Here is a 4,902-nt window from a genome sequence, read left to right on the forward strand (position 1 = left end):
AGGACCTACCGGCAGCGCGCGCCCATGTCCAGCTGGAGGATTACTTCTCTGGTCAAAGTGAGAAATTAAAACACCTTCCGTTGGGTACCGTGGCTCTCACTTATCGATTATTGAGGCTGGTGAATAAGTCGACCTTCTAAGGGGGGAGTGTTTGCCCCTCCCGGCGTGACAGTGCCCCGCGGAGCAGATGGTGAAGGTTTGGTGTGTGTGTCGGAGGGGTGCACCCAGCCTCCCCGGCCCCCGGCCCCGCTGAGAGATGAGGCACCGGCCTCGTCCGCTGCGCGCAGGTGTCCAGGGGCCCCGCTAAGCACCACACGTGCCCTGCAAGTCCCCTCAGTTCTGACACCATCCACCTGGGGACTGGCCTCAGCCCCCTGGTCCCGCGAGGCCGCTCCTCCCCCAAGCTCAGATGCCCGTGGCCATCCTGGTTGTCAGCTGTGACAACCTCTGACCAGCTGGCTGTAGGTTGGAGGTCCCAGTGACCCCTCCCTGGGCTCACCTGGTTTGCTAGAGCTGCTCGCAGAACTCAGGGAGCACTTTACTTAGAGGATCAGCCCTTTATCTGAAGGCTGGAACTCAGAACAGTGGGCCCAAGAGCTGCAGAGATGCGTAGAGCGAGGGAAGGGCCGGGGCAGAGCTCCGTGGTTTCCCTGAGCAGCCCCCTCCCCAGTCTCCAGGAGTTCAACAACCAGAAGCTCTCTGACCCCAACCCCATCCTGTTTTGGCTTTTTATAGAGGCTCCGTGGCAAAGGCGTGATTGGTTATATCATCGGCCATTGGTGATAGATTCAACCAGGCCCTCTCCCCTCCCCTCTCCCCTCCCCTCCCCTCTCGTCCCAGAGGCCAGGGGGTGGGACCGAAGGTTCCCGCTCTCAGATCACAGGGTTGGGTCCCTGGCCACCAGTCCTATCCCAAGGGCTTTCCATCGTCTCCCCATTATCATACACCTTATTGGGTCTTATCACGTAGAAAATCCCAGGGGTTTAGGGAGCCAGAAACAGGACACAGAGCAAACATACGTTTCTTATTACAGGTCCGCATCACGTCCCCGTCCCCCTCGGGCTCTGAGGAAACACGACTAGACGGACAGCTCACTGGACACACAACCAGGACCAGAACACGCATCCTGGGGCCACAGTAGCCCGAGGCGCGGGCGCCCTTCCCGGAGCAGCACGTGGGGCACTGTGACGGGGACAGATGTACCAAGGGCGTGACCTAAATAAGCATGAGGACCTCATATCAAACACAGCAACTGGGTTAGATGCTCATGAGAGATAGAGGAGCACCTTATCGGTAGAAGCAAGAAAAAATCATAAGAAAAGGAAGCCTTAGTTCTGACAACCGTGATTGTAGATGACAAATGGGGACGAGGACAGCTGAATGGGGGCAAGTGGTGAGCGCAGAGCAGGCACGGAAGGTCAGCAGGAAACCACTGCGACGTGAGACTGGACGTGCATCGAGCAGCTGAGAGGACACAGTGGAGGGGTCCCTGGAGCACGGGAGCCCCGGGGCAGGGGGTGCCGTCACCGCCCACCCGCCCGGGGCTGGCGCCACGTCAGAGCCGGAGGCGGGGGTCAGCAGTCAGGCTCCCCTGAGCTCTCAGAGGGACAGGCCTGCACTGGGACGTCCTGGGAAAGCCGTCCAGACAGCAGGGGGCGGACAGAGGGACACGGACCTGGCGTACATGCGCGAGGGGCAGCCCGGGAACTGGATCTCATACAAGCCTGAGCAGCAGAGTGAATCAGTCGGAACCTGTACAGCCGTTGGGAGGGAACCCAGGGCCGAGGAGGAGAGGGTCAGTGTCCCTGCAGGAGACGCGGGCCCACGGGCAGAGAGGCCCACAAAACCCCAGGCCGTACCCTGTGCGCCCCACCCTGTGTGCCCCTCTGTGCCCGCCCCTCCCTGTGCACCCCTCCCTGTGCACCCCTCCCTATGCACCCCTCCGTGCGGGCCCCTCTGTGCAGGCCTCTCCATGCGCCCCACCCTGTGCACCCCTCCGTGTGCGCCACTCCCTGTGCGCCCCTACATGCGGGCCTCTCCATGCGCCTCTCCGTGTGCGCTCCTCCATGCCCACCCCTCCCTGTGCACCGCTCCGTGCCCGCCCCTCCGTGTGAGTCTCCACGCGGGCCTCTGTGACGCTCCCTGGGACACTCCCTGCAGGCCTTTCCACGGGGGCTGCTGGAGCACCCGCAGCACAGCACTGCAGAGGCTCCCCCACCCTCACAAGTGCTCCAAGAACCCGAGGGGGCGGCCGCAATCCGCCGATGACCTACCTCGCCCCAGAACTCAGCGCTGCGACGTCCTCCACGCGCTGTGTGCAGCAGCGACCCTGACGGAAGCAGGTGGGAACACAGGCGCGGGAATCCCGGCACCAAGGACGCATAGGCCCTCTGGGCGGCTGGACGCCACACAAATGGACAATGGATACTTCCAAACCACCTTAAAGTCAGTAAGAACGATGCCATCTATGAAAAATAATGTAAATCAGAATCAGAAATAACACTGAATGTTATTTGGAAATGAAGATTAAACCAGAGGGCGGTGGCCCTGACTGAGGGGCAGCAGTGTTGCTGGGGAGGTGGGCTGGAGCCACGGGCTTGGCGAGGGGAGCGGACACGTGCTGAGCCTCCCGGCACCGGGCTGAACACCGTCTGCACAAACCCGCTTCTGTGATGGTCAACAGCAGCATCGCCCTTAAGAGCCCAGAGCAGCCCCAATAGCGTCAGCTGATGAACGAATCCGGTACATTCTGCCGCGCAGCGAGTGCCGCTGTGACCATCAGCAGCCTCTGAGTTTCATCATGACAGGGGCTGGGGCCCCTGCTGGCCGGTGTCCTGGGTGGAGGGAGGGCAGCAGGAGAGCATCCTGTCCTGAGAGCCTTCTGCGGCTGCACCGTGAGGACACTTAGAGCACGCAGACCGTTTGCCCTGCAGCCGGGAGCCATCAGTACCTGGCTTTGCAAGGGGGGACTGGGGCCGGGGGGGACTCGGTCCCGGGGACCTGGGGAGGCGAGGAGGCTCCAGGAGTTGCTGGGCTCCGAGGGAGAGGACCCGGAGTGGAGACTGTGGAGGCGGGACCTGCCACGTGGTGGGAAGGATGGCCCTCAGGCCCTCTGGGCAGGGGACACCCTGTGCTGGCCTGAGCTGCCCAGAGTGCCTGGAGGCCCCGTGGCAGCACAGGGGGGCTGGGGCCTTGGCCATGGACTCTAACTGCGCCCTCTTTCTAGGCTTCAAGGTTGAGGTCAGCCTGAGGTGGGAGGGACGGGGGCCCCAAGGGGACTGAGGACGTGCCACGCTCGCCCCACAGGCAGTGGCCACGGCCAGATCACTCGGCTCTCGGCCGGCCGACTTAAGGGCGGCTCTGGGTGACCCTGTGCGCAGGGCCGCCCCCCCTGGAGCCTGGGCGCAGCTCTGCAGGAGCCAGAAGAGAAAACCGGGGTCCCCGAACCCAGCCACCTTCAGGGCCTTCTTGGCCAAGCCTGGCTTCCAGCAGGGCCCCTCCTGCCTTCGCGGGGGTGGGGTCCGCCCAGCTGTGGGGCCCTTCACGTGGTGCCGGAGCCCCGGGCACCGTCGTGGCCCTTTCAGACCCAGTGCCTCTGCCCCACATGAGGGCCGGTGCCCCAGCCAAGCCCCTCAGCCAGAAGACGGGGAGCTGGCTTGGGGGGGGGTCTGAGCTAGGACCCAGGATGGCGGCGTCTGGTGACCCCCCCTACTTCTGTAGGTGTGGCAGGTGCTGAGCCACCTGCTGTGTAGGCTCCTGTCTGGTTGGGTGAGAGGAGCTCCCTCTGGTGGCCAGACGCGGCATCACCCTCCTTTGTCTCGGGGTCTAGCGGGGCTGGGATGGGGGAGTGGGGGGGTGAGGTCCCCATGGGGTCCCCAAAGACCTCCAAGGGCCGAGTGGGGGCACACAGTTTCGGGTGAGTAAGGCCCAGCGCCCCGACTTGCGCAGGCGCCCGCCACACCCGGCCTCCCCCGTGATCCCGGAGAGTGAATCAATGTGCTGTTTGTAACCACGGAAACAAGTCTCCTTTTGTCGGCAGTGAACTTGGGTGAACAAGGGCGCTTGGAGCTCATGGAGAAGTGGGGGCTCGGCTCTGAACAGTAACTTTCTCAGGGCAAGTAATACTCATTGTGGAGACAGGGAGTAAACGGGAAAAAGTCCCCATCGCTGTGCTCCAGAGATGCTTTCCAGTTAAGAGTATACTTCTGCTGTGAGAGGGGTAGCGTAAATTGCATCTCAATCAGTGGTTTTGTTTTGTGAGCTAATAATTGTGAAAATAACGAAATCTGACGCGAATCCTGAGCCTTCTGACTTGCAGAAGACAAAGTGACATTTCAGTTTACAAACGTACTTTAATTTTTTTAATGTTTATTTATTTTTGAGAGGTGGGGAGGGGCAGAGATCAAGGGAGACAGAGGATCCAAAGCGGGCTCCCTGATGTCAGCACAGAGCCCCACGCGGGGCTCGAACCCATGGACCGTGAGATCATGACCTGATTGAAGTCAGAGGCCTAACGGACTGAGCCCCCCGGGCGCCCCTGGGCGCACACTTTAGTTGCAGGAAAGCAGTGTGCCGATCGTCAGGCTGGCACGCACACACCACACGGCGTAGGGATGACATTCTGCGGCAAAGCGCTCTGGGACCCTGGAAAGGGAGAAATAACTTTTGTGTGTGGTTACAGAATTGCCTCTCTCTCCAGTCGATGATGCTGGGCATTCCGTCGCCACAGCGTGGTTTTGTTGGATACAGACTTCCAGGCTGCCCCGGAGTGCACCGACCCCGAGCCGTGTGATGCATTTGCGGGGGCTTCTGGGACAGGCACAATCAGCGTTTGCCCCTGGGGTGGGGGCGGGACTTACTGGAGCGGCAGGAGGGAATGTTCTGGAGTGGCTTCTGTTAGAA

General features: G+C 61.6%; 1 long non-coding RNA gene across 2 annotated transcripts in view; it reads left to right on the top strand.

Moving 5' to 3' along the window:
• LOC144241851 (uncharacterized) overlaps positions 1 to 2,500 on the top strand; it is a 3,165-nt gene extending 665 nt beyond the window's left edge. For both annotated transcript variants that reach the window (XR_013338215.1, XR_013338213.1), the window contains one exon: positions 1,034 to 2,500. This is a non-coding gene — a long non-coding RNA (uncharacterized LOC144241851). The remainder of the gene's footprint in view (positions 1 to 1,033) is intronic.
• Positions 2,501 to 4,902: the final 2,402 nt, after the last annotated feature.

Source organism: Crocuta crocuta, unplaced genomic scaffold (assembly GCF_008692635.1).
Source record: "Crocuta crocuta isolate KB4526 unplaced genomic scaffold, BGI_CrCroc_1.0 scaffold8, whole genome shotgun sequence".
Taxonomy (NCBI): domain Eukaryota; kingdom Metazoa; phylum Chordata; class Mammalia; order Carnivora; family Hyaenidae; genus Crocuta; species Crocuta crocuta.